Source organism: Artibeus jamaicensis, unplaced genomic scaffold (genome assembly GCF_021234435.1).
Source record: "Artibeus jamaicensis isolate MK-2021 breed Jamaican fruit bat unplaced genomic scaffold, CSHL_Jam_final contig_354, whole genome shotgun sequence".
In the NCBI taxonomy this organism is placed as follows: domain Eukaryota; kingdom Metazoa; phylum Chordata; class Mammalia; order Chiroptera; family Phyllostomidae; genus Artibeus; species Artibeus jamaicensis.
The window spans coordinates 6,555,466-6,569,486 of NW_026521803.1; the positions used below are offsets into that span (position 1 = coordinate 6,555,466).

Below are 14,021 nucleotides of genomic sequence, written 5' to 3' on the forward strand. Positions count from 1 at the left end.
TTCTGGTACCCCTATAATTCAGATATTGGAATGTTTAAATATGTCCTGGAGGTTCCTAAACCTCTCTTCACTTTTTTGAATTCTTGTTTCTTCCTTTTTTTCTGATTGAATGTTTCTTTCTTCCTTCTGGTCCACTCCATTGATTTGAGTCCCAGTTTTCTTTCCATCGTTATTGGTTCCCTGTACATTTTCCTTTATTTCACTTAGCATAGCCTTCATTTTTTCATCTAATTTGCAACCAAATTGAACCAATTCTGTGAGCATCCTGATTACCAGTGTTTTGAACTGTGCATCTGATGGGTTGGCTATCTCTTCCTTGCTTAGTTGTATTTGCTGTGGATCTTTGATTTGTTCTTCTGTTTGGGCCATGTATTGTTTTGGTCTTGGGCCTGTTACGTGTGAGGGGCCGAGCCTTAGGTGTTCCATCAGGGTGAGGCAACCCAGTTGCTGGGTTGTGAAGCTGTATGTGGGGCAGGGGTCCAAGAGGGAACAGTGGTGCTTACTCTGCTCTTTGCCAGATTTCAGTCACTTCTCCCGCTTCCCCCAAGGAAATTGGGCCCTTCTGGTGCTGATTCCCGTGTGGGTGGGTTTGTGTACTTTCTAGGACCCTGTGGGCCTCTCCAACAAACTCTCCTTTGAGGCTTTATTTCCCTGTGCCGGGACCCTGGATTACACTATCTGTGTTGCTCCACAGTTTTGCCTGGTTTATCTGTGCACGAATGTGGGACTGTCCTGTCTGCCAGCTGCCTTGTGTGCCACACTCCTCTGCAATCTGCTGCCTCACTGGGTCTGCCAGCTGCCACCTTGGGCATCCAGGGTTCACCAGCCACTGGTTTTTTTGTTTGTTTGTTTGTTTTTTGTTTTTTGTTTTTGCCAAGAGTCATCTCCACTCAGCGGCCCAACTTCATCCCTCCTACTGGTCTGGTTGAATGTGTCTACTTTAACCTCCTTGGTTGTCAGACTTCCATACAGTTCAATTTTCTGTCAGTTCTGGTTGCTTTTTGTTTCTAAATTATTGTTGTCCTTATTTTGGTTGTGCAAGGAGGCACAGTCTGTCTACCTATGCCTCTATCTTGGCCAGAAGCTATGCTTTTTTTTTTTTTTTTTACATTTCTCTTTAATGCATTTGGAAGTTATATAGGTGTAAAATGTTACTAAAGGTTCTAGCATGATATTTTTCCCTATAGTTAATTTTCCCAGCACCATTTACTGGTTAATTCATTCCTATTGGTTTGGGTTCTTTCCTTTATTTATGCATATCTCTATACATCTGTTTTGTCCAATTAATTTGCCATTCTTCTAACAGTACAACACTTTTCATTATTAATTACTTGATAATGCATTTTAATAATTAAGAAGCAAGTTGCTTTGATTTTTTTTTAAGATCTTGGTATTCATGTAGATTCTTAAAGTTAAGACTTTATTTTTGATATTCCCAAAAATTTCAAGTGAGATTTGGTTAGGATTGCATTATGATTATAAATTAACTTGGTAAAAATTAACATTTTTCAAATCATTCTCCCCATCCAGTTTATGCAAATCTTTATTTACATCTCTTGGTAAAGATCTTCAAGGCTTTTCTGTATGGAGTTAGATGAGCCTTATTTCTTGTCTGATGATAATGCTCTAAAGATTCCCCAGTGCTGAGGACTTCCGCCAAGATCGAGGTATAGGTGGAACCACCTTGCCTCTGTGCACAACCAAATCTAAGAACAACTATTTTTAACAACAATAAACACAACCAAGCCACACAGAAAATTGACAATACGGAGTCCAAAGACAACTAAATGCTCAGCTAAGCCAGCAATGGAGCAGGTTGGCAAGAAAAAATCCCCGAACGGGTGGTGCGCGAGCAGCCGAAGGCGCAGATCGAGGGCTAGCCACGGGAGCACACAGGGAAGAGGCGCGGCGGGCTGTCTGCGGTCGGTCGCGCATCTGCGTGCGGATAAACCAGTGAGGAGGGGAGCCTGCACGGGGCAGCAGGCTTACACAGTTCTGATCGGATAAACAGGCCTGGGGTGAATGGTGACACTGGATGGACTGGGCTAGCGGAGAGGACCGCCATTGCTCCCTCTCTGACCACGCCCCCATACACAGTATCACAAACCAGCTACCTGGGTCCCCCCATCCTGGTAAACAATTAAGGCTTCGCTCCGCTTACTTAACGGCGCGAATAGACCAAAAATGGCTCTAGAACAACTCAGACCCCCAGAACCGATCGATCTAAGCAATGAAGAAATAGCCAATCTTTCAGATGCACAGTTCAAAACACTGGTTATCAGGATCCTTACAGAACTGGTTGATTTTAGTCACAAATTAGAGAAACGTATGGAAGCTAAACTAATTGAAATGAATGGTAATACAAAGGAAACCAATAGTAATGGAAATGAGATTGGGACTCAAATCAATGGAGTGGACCAGAAGGAAGAAAAAAATGATCAAACAGAAAAGAATGAAGAAACAAGAATTCAAAAAAATGAGGAGAGACTTAGGAACCTCCAGGACATCTTTAAACGTTCCAACATTCGAATTATAGGGGTACCAGAAGGGGAAGAGTCACGAGTGGAAACCTTATTTGAACAAATAATAACAGAGAACTTCCCCATTCTGGCAGAGGAAATAGACTTCCAGGAAATCCAGGAAGCTCAGAGAGTTCCAAAGAAGTTGGACCCAAGAAGAAACACACCAAGGCATATCATCATTACATTAGCCAAGATTAAAATGAAGGAGAGAATCCTAGAAGCAGCAAGAGCTAAGGGGACAGTTACCTACAAAGGAGTTCCCATCAGACTGGCAGCGGATTTCTCAAAAGAGACCTTACAGGCAAGATGGGGCTGGAAAGAGGTATTCCAAGTCACGAAAACCAAAGACCTACAACCAAGATTGCTCTATCCAACAAAGTTTTCATTTAGAATGGAAGGACAGATAAAGTGCTTCTCAGATAAGACCAAATTCAAGGAGTTCATCATCACCAAGCCCTTATTATATGAAACGTTAAAGGGACTTACCTAAGAAAAAGAAGATAAAAAAGATGAACAGTGAAAGGACAGCAAACTCACAGTTAGTAACAACCACACCTAAAACAAAAGCAAACTAAGAGGACAGCTAGATCAGGAGCAGAACCATAGAAATGAAGATCACATGGAGGGTTAGCAACAGGGGAGTGGGAGGAGGAGAAGTGGGGAGAAGGTACAGAAAATAAGTAGCATAGACAGTAGATAGAAAATAGGGGGAGGGCAAGAATAGTAGGGGAAATACAGAATCTAAAGAATTTGAGACACGTGTTCATGAACTAAAGGGGGAAATGGTGGGGGAGGGGTATGCAGGGTGGAGGGGAATGAAGGGGGGAATAGAACAAATGTAATGGCATAATCAATAAAAAAGTTAAAAAAAAAAGAAAGATGCCCCAGTGCTGTTGGAGACCAGGTCCCCACTTTGTTAAAAAAGAAAACAACATGCAGAGATGAGGAAGAGGGTTTGCCCCAGTAAATAGCATTTATTTCCTTAAAATATCCTGCCCTACTCTTCCTCCAGTTTTTTCTTTCTCTTTGTGTGTGTGTGTGTGTGTGTGTGTGTGTGGTTTAAATGACATCAAGCTGAGTTTCTATCATCATAACTGGAGTCCTGATCAACACTAAAATCGTCAATACCAAAAGGAATACTTCTAATTAAAATAAGCAGCACGTGCTGTTACCATCCTTTTACTCCTCCACGTTCACACTGTGCTAGAAGGGCATGCTGTGCTTCTCTATGAGTTCCCCTGACTGTCTGGTTTCTTGTTGGGTTAGGCCATTGAGCTCTAGTAGAAGAACAGAGAAACCTGAAAAAGTGATCAAGGTATTTATCTCCCTGGTTGGTTTTTCTCCCTGTGAAATTGGGCTAACTGTTCCTTGCCCAAAGGTTCTTTTCTATATGGCTTCCTCTTGCCTTTTGGAACTGATAACAGCTCCCATCCCTTATCTTTCTGCCTTATGGATGCTTCTACTCACTGGATACCGCATTAATTCTGGTGGATCAGTAGAAAATAGGAAACTTACATCATTATGTCAAGCTGACAGTTTATACAGCACAGTAGTTTTTGGTAAAATATCAACATACAATATTATATTAAATGTAAAATTACCATAACAGCTTATTCACTGTGGAAAGAACATAGCAAATTTTAATATTCAAAACTTCCATTTCAAAACTGGAATCAAGAGTTTTTCAACTAAATTTATGTTTTTCAAAAATTGGTTTAACCATATGTGCTATAACTTTAAATGGAATGATTATTTGTAACACCCCAATTTAAAAATTCAATGAGCCATTCATGAATTGGATTAAAAAAGGAATAGCAATGAGGGGATGAGGATGCTGAGCTAAGAAAAAGAGGAAATAGTAGAAAATGAAATATCTAGGAACATGGTAAGACAATGGCAGGTAAGTTAAAGAGAATGTGAAAATTCCCTAGTGGCAGGAACGGTCCACAGACCCTTAAGAAACATGTCTAATACTCATTTGTAAGGATGCTCACCCAGCTCTGTTACCACCAACCTCCCTTCATATCTGCTACACACAGGCGTGGGTCAGTGGCATACAGGGAAGTAAAGAGATTAGGGTAATGTCCAGAAGGGTTGGCAAGATACAAAAAGAGAAGTGGATTTCACACAACAGTTTAAATGCAGTAATTCAAATAAACTGAATTAGGTGAGTGGAAGGAAAAAGTACCACGTCTTTACAAAGAATACACCAGATTTCTCACATACAAGAAATAGGAATTCAGTCTAGCTTTGCTGACATCTTAAAAGTCAGGTTAAAATGAGCAAGCTAGAGGTTGAGAATCTAAAGTAAAAAATTGCCTCCAGTGTTAAGTGGTAATAGGGATGAATGAAATAAAAGCAAAACTTTGCAGTTGACCAAAAGGATTGATCAGTGATCCTAACAAAACTGAATTAGTTAAGGTGGTGCGTCCCTTCATGGCTATCAAATTCCTACTCTTTTCCCAGGAATAAAACCTATTCCACTTCGCTCACACAAGAGAGAGCCTGTTGATTTGGGATTATGAGGGAAATTGTTGGGGTCTTAGTTACTGCTGTTGCACAGCGTTATGTCCAGGGCACCTGCTTGCAGATCAGGAATGGGGTTTCAGGGCCAGTTGAGAAAACCCCAACCCACCAGTGCAACATAAAGAAGGGAATGTCATGTTCAGGCAGGGTTTTCACAAGTAGCATTTTTATCTTTCATGACATCTGAGCTCCAGTCTCTATAATCCCAGCCTATATTATAGCCTGTAAGTTACCTTTATTTTCTATTGTGTTTGGTATTGTGCTCAGTCATCTTTCTATGTGATTTGCATTTAAAATGTAAATACGACTTGGTCAGTATTTCTCTTAAAATTCAAGACAAAAAAAATTGCACTGTTTTCAGGGAAAGCCTTGGTCTCGTGCAACATTGAGCGACTATCCTAGGGAATCAGACAGCAAGCTAAATAAATGCATGCTTTTATGTCTCTTTATCGGTGTCCCTGAAAAGATCAGAAGGTCCTTTGTCTGTTTTTCAATCCTTATCATTGCTAGAAAGTTAGAAAGGGTGGCATCAGTCTAGCAGAAATTCTTGGAACTTGAAGAAACCCAGTCCCATACACATACAAAAGAAAATTCCTGGAAGTTTTCAGTGCTATTTCAGAGAATTCAAACTCAAATACAAAGAGGAAGAGGGATATCCAAAGCCACATTTTTGTTTGTTTCATTATTTACATACAATAAAACTCACCATTAAGTGCACAGTTAGATGAGTTCTGATGGATGTATACAGTCATGAAGACACTATCAAAATCATGATAGAGAACTGACAAGAAAAAAATTCTGAGATGTCCTAAATTAAATTTTGGTAGGCTGGAGGTTGGGAGGAAGGGAAGGGTTGTGGTTAACAAGGGAAGTTAACCACAGCCATGGGCTGAAACCAGCAAAAAATTGCCCACATTTCTGAATGTTGAAATTTAGAATTAATTCACAGGCAACTATTTCAGCAATTATCTAGAAAAAACAGCTAACTATCAGATGACATCACATCCTTATGCATGTACTTTCCAAACTGTTGCCTACAACCACTCCAGCAGCTAGTACTTCTTTATGGACTATTCACATATTCCAGAACTTTCCCTAATTCACCTCTCCACCCCACCCCTCACTTATAGCCAATGTAAATTCTTTCAAAACCATTTCCAACTTTTTTCTTCAAAAAAAATAAGTAAATCTCATTGTATGAACAAGCCCTGTTAACCCCAGGACCCAGGATGGCGGACACATTAGTTTTCATCTAACCCTGCTGCTGGTTTAGACCTCATGCCCCAGGACCTGTTCTTTTCTCTGGCTATCTTACGGCTCAATAAGCACTTCCTCTCAGGACAACTATCAGTCTCGAAGGTTTTCGTTTAACAGAACTCTTCCATCATTCCAAAAAGCTCCCTCATGCTCATTTACAGTCAGTCCCTTCCATTCGTTTCTGATGCTGGCAAACGGTGCTTTCTGTTACTATGGTTTTATATTTCTAGAATTTCACATGAATCATACAGTATGTAGCCACTTGTGTCTGTCATTTTTTACTAAGCACAATGCTTTTGAGATTCATCTTCTTATGAAAATACCATTGTATGGATGTACTGCAATCTGGTTTTGTCCATTTACCACTTGGTGAACATTTGAGTGGTTTCCAGTTTGGGGCTATCATGAAAAAAGCTGCTATGAGAACACTCAAGTACAAGTAAATGCAGGCTTTAAATTCTCTTGGAAAGATACCTAGGATTAGGATTAATGAGTTCTGTGGTATATGAATACTTAACTTTCTAAGAAACTAACAACCTGTTTTCCAAAGAAGCTGTATCATTTCATACTCCCATCAGCAATGTATGAGCTTCAGTGGCTTCACATCCTTGCAATACTTGTTATTGCCAGTTATTTTGAACCATTCTGGTGAATGATAGTGTCTCACTGAGATTTTAGTGTAGTTTTCCTAGTGACTAATGTTAAGAGTTCACAAACATTTGTAATTCATATAACTTCTCTGGCGGAGTGTCTTTAAAATCCTTTACCCACGTTTGTATATATTGTTTTCTTCTTACTGAGTTGTAATTCTTTCAGTATTCTCAATACAAGTATCTTATCAGATACATGTTTTGCAAATAGTTTTCTCAAATCTGCAGCTTCTTCATTTCCTTAATGGTGTCTGTCAAAGACAAAACTTTTTTATCTTGGTGATGTCACATTTATAATTTGTTTTCTTTTATGATTCATGCTTTCTGTGTCATAAGAAAATAAGAGTTCACAAACATTTTTTCTCCTGTTTTCTCTAAACATTTGGTAATTTTAGCTCTTACATTTAGCTGTATGTTCCATTTCAAGATAATTTTTGCATCTGAGGTAAGGTAAGGTAAGGTGGTGGTTGTGTTTATTTTTCTAATGAATATCCAAATATTCCAGAACCATGTGTTGAAAAGACTTTCTTTTTACCCACTGAATTTTTCTGGAACCTTTTTAAATAATCACTTGAATATGTGTGTGCAGGTCTATATCAAGACTCATGAATTCACTGTTCTATTATTATGCCAGTATCATAGTAACTTGATTAGAGTAGTTTTACAGTAAGTCTTAATATCATGCAGTTTAAGTTCTTTATTCTCTTTTTTAATATATTTTATTGATTATGCTATTACAGTTGTCCCATTTTCCCCCTTTTTAATCCCCTCCACTCTGTACACCCCCTCCCACCCACATTCCCTTCCTTTAGTTCATGTCCATGGGTCTTACATATAAGTTCTTTGGCTTCTACATTTCCTATACTATTCTTACCCTCCCTCTGTCTATTTCCTACCTACCAATTATGCTTCTTATTCTCTGTACCTTTTCCCCCCTCTCTCCTCTTCCCACTCCCCTAATTGATAGTCCTCCATGTGATTTCTGTGGATCCACAGAAAATGGATTTCTGTGTTTCTGTTCCTGTTCTAGTTGTTTGCTTAGTTTGCTTTTGCTTTTGTTTTAGGTGCGGTTGTTAATGATCGCGAGTTTGCTGTCATTTTACTTTTCATATTTTTTATCTTTTTCTTAGATAAGCCCTTTTAACATTTTGTGTAATAAGGGCTTGGTGATGTTGCACTCCTTTAACTTGACCTTATCTGAGAAACACTTTATCTGCCCTTCCATTATAAAGAATAGCTTTGTTGGATAGAGTAATCTTGAATGTAGGTCCTTGCCTTTCACGACTTGGAATACTTCCTTCCAGCTTCTTCCTGCCTGCAAGGTTTCTTTTGAGAAATCAGCTGATAGCCCTTATGGGAACTCCGTTTTAGGTAACTGTCTTCCTTTCTCTTGCTGCTTTTAAGATTCTTTCCTTATCTTTCATCTTGGGTAATGTAATTATGATGTGTCTTGGTGCAATGGCCCTCTTTGGATCCAACTTGTTTGGGACTTTCTGAGCTTCCTGGACTTCCTGGAAGTCCATTTCCTTTGCTAGATTGGGGAAGTTCTTCATTATTTTTTCAGATAAGTTTTCAATTTCTTGCTCTTCCTTTTCTCCTTCTGGCATCCTTATGATACGGATGTGGGGATGTTTAAAGTTGTCTTGGAGGTTCTTAAACCTCTCCTCATTTTTTCAAATTCTCGTTTCTTCATTCTGTTGTGGTTGGATATATACTTCTTTCTTCTCCAAATTGTTGGTTTGAGTCCTGGTTTTCCTTCTTTTCATGTTTGGTTCCCTGTATATATATTTTTTATTTCACTTTGCATAGCCTTCACTTCTTCCTCATTTCTGTGCGCATCCTGATTTACCAGTGTTTTGAATTCTGCATCTGGTAGGTTGGCTATCTCTTCATCACTTAGTTCTATTTTTGGAGCTTTGATTTGTTCTTTCATTTGGGCCATATTTCTTTGTCTTAGCACACCTTTAACATTGTAAGGGGCAGAGCCTTAGCTGTTCGCTAGGGCAGGGCAACCCACGTTACTGTGTTGTGACACTATATGTGGGGGAGGGTCATAGAGGGAACAATGGCACTTGATCAGCTCTGCCAGCTTTCAGTCATGTCTTCTGCTTCCCAGAAGTAAATTGGGCCCTTCTGGTGCTGGTTCCCGGGTAGGTGGGTTTCCCTGTACATTCTAGAACCCTACGGTTCTCCCCAGTGAACTCTCCCAGAGGCTGGGAGTTTCTCCTGCCACTGCAACCCCCACGGGTTCTTACAGCCAGAGTTTCTGAGTTTTTTTCCCCACGCTGGAACCCTGGGTTAGGTGGTCTGTTCTTGCTCCCTAGTTGTTCCTCCTAGTTCATCCGCACACAAATGTGGGACAGCCTGGTCTGTCAGCTGCTGCCTCACCCATCTGTTCCTCCAGCTGCTGCCTTGCTGGGTCCTGTCTGCCTTGGCTACCCAACTCTGCCCCCCTCCCAGTCTGGATGAATGTTCCTTCTTTAACTTTTTGGTTGTTGGACTTCCATACAGCTCAATTTTCTGGCAGTTCTGATTGTTTTTTGTTTTTAAATGTTTTGTTGTCCTTTGGTTGTGCAAGGAGGCAAAGTGTGTCTACCTACACCTCCATCTTGGCCAGAAGTCTCTGGACTAGTACTGGTATTTATCAAATGTTTTTTCTGCATCTATTGATATGATTATGTGATTTTTATCCTTCATTTAGTTTATATGGTGTGTCACATTTATTGATTCACAGATATTGTACTAACCTTCCGTTGCAGGAATTAATCACACACATCATGCTGTATGATTTTTTTTTTTAATGTATTGCTGGATCCTGTTACCTAATATTTTGTTAAGGATTTTAGCATCTATGTTCATCAGGGATATTGGCCTGTAATTTTCTATCATTGTAGTGTCTTTATCTGCTTTTAGAATTATGATAATGCTGGCATCATAAAATGAGTTTAGGAATCATCCCCTCCTCTTGAATTTTTTGGAAGGGTTTGAGTAGGATTGATGTTAGTTCCTCTTTGAATGTTTTGTAAAATTCACCTGTTAAGGTACCTAGTCCAGGACTTTTGTTTGCTGGGAATTTTTTGGTTACTGCCTTAATTTCCTTAGTTATAATCTGTCTACTCAGGTTTTCTGATTCTTCCTGAATCAATTGTGGAATAATGTATGTTCTCTACAAATTTATCTGTTTCGTCCAAATTGTCCAATTTGTTGGCACATAGTTGTTAGTAATATTATTTTACAATTCTTTGTATTTCTTTGGTGTCATTTGTTACTTTCATTTCTAATTTTATTTGAGTTCTTTTTTCTTGGTAAGTCTGGTTAAAAGTTTGTCATTCTTGTTTATCTTTTTAAGGAAACATTGTTTGGTTTCATTGATCTTTCATATTATTTCTTTGGACTTTATTTCATTTATTTCTGTTCTGATCTTTATTGTTTCTTTTTTCTACTCACTTTGGGCTTTGTTCATTGTTCTTTTTCTAGTTTCTTTTTTTTTAACTTTTTTTATTGATTATGCCATTACATTTGCTCTATTCCCCCCTCCATTCCCCTCCACCCTGCATACCCCTCCCCCACCATTTCCCCCTTTAGTTCATGAACACGTGTCTCAAATTCTTTAGATTCTGTATTTCCCCTACTATTCTTACCCTCCCCCCTATCTATTTTCTATCTACTGTCTATGCTACTTATTTTCTGTACCTTCTCCCCCCTTCCTCTCCTCCCACTCCCCTGTTGCTAACCCTCCATGTGATCTTCATTTCTATGGTTCTGCTCCTGATCTAGCTGTCCTCTTAGTTTGCTTTTGTTTTAGGTGTGGTTGTTACTAACTGTGAGTTTGCTGTCCTTTCACTGTTCATCTTTTTTATCTTCTTTTTCTTAGGTAAGTCTCTTTAACATTTCATATAATAAGGGCTTGGTGATGATGAACTCCTTGAATTTGGTCTTATCTGAGAAGCACTTTATCTGTCCTTCCATTCTAAATGAGAACTTTGCTGGGTAGAGCAATCTTGGTTGTAGATCTTTGGTTTTCATGACTTGGAATACTTCTTTCCAGCCCCTTCTTGCCTGTAAGGTCTCTTTTGAGAAATCAGCTGACAGTCTGATGGGAACTCCTTTGTAGGTGACTGTCCCCTTAGCTCTTGCTGCTTCTGGGATTCTCTCCTTCATTTTAATCTTGGCTAATGTAATGATGATATGCCTTGGTGTGTTCCTTCTTGAGTCCAACTTCTTTGGGACTCTCTGAGCTTCCTGGATTTCTTGGAAGTCTATTTCCTTTGCCAGATTGGGGAAATTCTCCTTTATTATTTGTTCAAATAAGTTTTCCACTGGTGGCTGTGCCTTTCCCCCTTCTGGTACCCCTATAATTCGGATGTTGGAACGTTTAAAGATGTTCTGGAGGTTCCTAAGCTTCTCCTCATTTTTCTGAATTCTTATTTCTTCATTCCTTTCTGTTTGATCATTTTTTTCTTCCTTCTGGTCCACTCCCTTGATTTGAGTCCCAATTTTCTTTCCATTACTATTGGTATCCTTTGTATCACCATTCATTTCAATTAGTTTAGCTTCCATATGTTTCTCTAATTTGTGACTAAAATCAACCAGTTCTGTAAGGATCCTGATAACCAGTGTTTTGAACTGTGCATCTGAAAGACTGGCTATTTCTTCATCACTTAGATCTATCGGTTCTGGGGCTCTGAGTTGTCCTAGAGCCATTTTTGGTCTATTCGTGCCATTAAGTAAGCGGAGCGAAGCCTTAGTTGTTTACCAGGAAGGGGAGACCCAGGTCGCTGGTTTGTGACGTTGTGTGTGAGGGCGTGGTCAGAGAGGGAGCAATGGCGGTCCTCTCCGCTAGCCCAGCCCGTCCAGTCACTCCACGCCTCGGGCTTGTTTATCTGATCGGAATTGTGCGAGCCTGCTGCCCCGCGCAGGCTTCCCTTCTCATTGGTTTCTCCGCACGCAGATGCGCGCGACCGACTGAGACAGCCTGCCGCACCTCTTCCCTGTGCGCTCCAGCAGCCAGCTCACTCGCGATCAGCGCCCTCGGTTGCCTGCGCGCACCGCACACCACCCCGGGAATTTTTTCTTGCTAACCTGCTCCGCTGCTGGCCTCGCTCCTCGTACCGGTCCAACTGAGTATCTAGTTGTCCTTTGGACTCCGTGTTGTCGATTTTCCATGTGGCTTGGTTGTGACTGCTGTTAAAAATAGTTGTTCTTAGATTTGGTTGTGCACAGAGGCAAGGTGGTTCCTCCACCTACGTCTCCATCTTGAGCCACTCTTTTTCTAGTTTCTTTAAGTGTAAGTTTAGATTGTTTATTTGAGATTTTTCTGGTTTCTTGAGCTAGGCCTGTAATGCTGTACATTTCCCTCTTTGGACTGCTTTTGCTGTGTTCTATAGATTTTGGGTTGTTGTGTTCTCATTTTCACTTATTTCAAGGTATCTTTTGATTTCTTTCTTGATTTCATTCTTAATCCATTAATTGTTTAATTAACATGTTATATAGCCTCCCTGCCTACTTTCTTAACTATGTTCCTATGTCGTTTCCTCCTCCTCCTTTTTCTTTCTTCTTGCAAGCCCTTTCACATTTTCATAGTACTGGTTTGATGGCAACTCCTTTTGCTTTTTCTTGTTTCCGAAACTCCTTATTTCTCCTTCAATTTTAAATAATAGCCTTGCTGGGTAAAGTAGTCTGTGTTCTAAGTCCTTGCATTTTTTCACTTTGAATATTCCATGCCAGTCACTTCTGGCCTAAAATGTTTCTGTTGAGAAATCAGCTGTCAGTCTTACAAGAGCTCCCTTGTAAATAACTGTCTTTCTGTTGCAGCTTTAAAGATTATTTCTCTGTTTTTAACCTTTGCCATTTTAATTATGATGTGTCTTTGGTGTGGACCTCTTTGGGTTCATCTTGTTTGGAACTCTACACCTCCTGGACTGTGTGTCTTTTTCTATCACCAGGTTTTGGAAGTTTTCAGTCATTATTTCTTCAAAGAGTTCCTTGACCCTTTGCTCTCTCTTCTCCTTCTGGTACCGTTGTGATGCATGTTGTCCCAAGGTTCCCTTAAACTATCCTCATTTTTTTTTTTTTTTTTGCTGTTCCTTTTTTTTACATGTAGGCAGCCAAAGGAAGGCAAAGGAAATTGCACATGACCTCCTGCCCTGAAGAGCTGAGGCATGCCAAATTTTATTCCAAGTTGCTACTTTCCTGAAGAGGGGCAACTATTAGCCCCCCCCCGCCCCGGAGACGGAATCACCTTGGGTTTTTTTGCTGTTCTGATTGGGTATTTTCTGCCACCTTGTCTTTCAAATCACTGATTTGACCCTCTGCTTTATCCAACCTACCGTTTCTTCCCTCTAGTGTGTTCTTCATTTCTGACTGGTTCTTTTTTATGGTTTCTATGTCCCTTTTCAGGCTGTTGTAGTTTTCACTAAGTTCCTCGAGCATCCTTATAACCATTTTTTTGAACTCTATATCTGATAAATTGCTTGCCTCAATTTCATTTAGCTCTTTTTTGGAGATTTCTCTTGTATTTTCATTTGTGACATATTTCATTGTCTCCCATTTTTTTGGCTGCCTCTTTGTGTTTGTTTCTATTTATTAGGTAGATCTGCTATGACTTTCCGTCTTGGTAGGGTGGACTTACGTAATAGGTGTCCTGTGGGACCCCGTGGTGCAGTCTCCTTGATCACCTGAGATGGGTGCTTCAGAAATTTCTCTTATGTGGACTATGTGGGCCCTCCTGTTGTAATTGAGTCTTGATTTCTATTGGCCTTCTCATGCATGGGGTTGATTCTCAAGCTGACTGACTGAAGATCAACTCATACCTCAGTATATGTGCTGCTCTGCAGATGCTGACCACATGAAGCAGAATACACCTCAGTAGGGCGTGGTGCCTGCTGAGTTCTCCCTTTAGATAAGCTGCTTGTTAAGCTACTTGCATCCTGCTCTGATGTTGTTTGAAGCTGGCCACTGGGTATGTTGGTTCAGGGGCTTTTTGAGAGGGAATCTCAGACAAGGCTATGCCAGACACTGCCTGTGATTGGCCCTTGGCAACTTGTTTGCAGCTACAAAGTAATCC

At 40.1% G+C, this 14,021-nt stretch overlaps 1 non-coding gene across 1 annotated transcript; it reads right to left on the reverse strand.

The window, feature by feature from the left end:
* Positions 1 to 13,050: 13,050 nt before the first annotated feature.
* Positions 13,051 to 13,203, reverse strand: LOC119057697 (small nucleolar RNA SNORA67). Its single transcript, XR_005084127.2, has one exon. It is a non-coding gene; the product is annotated as a small nucleolar RNA SNORA67 (small nucleolar RNA).
* Between the last annotated feature and the right edge of the window lie 818 nt (positions 13,204 to 14,021).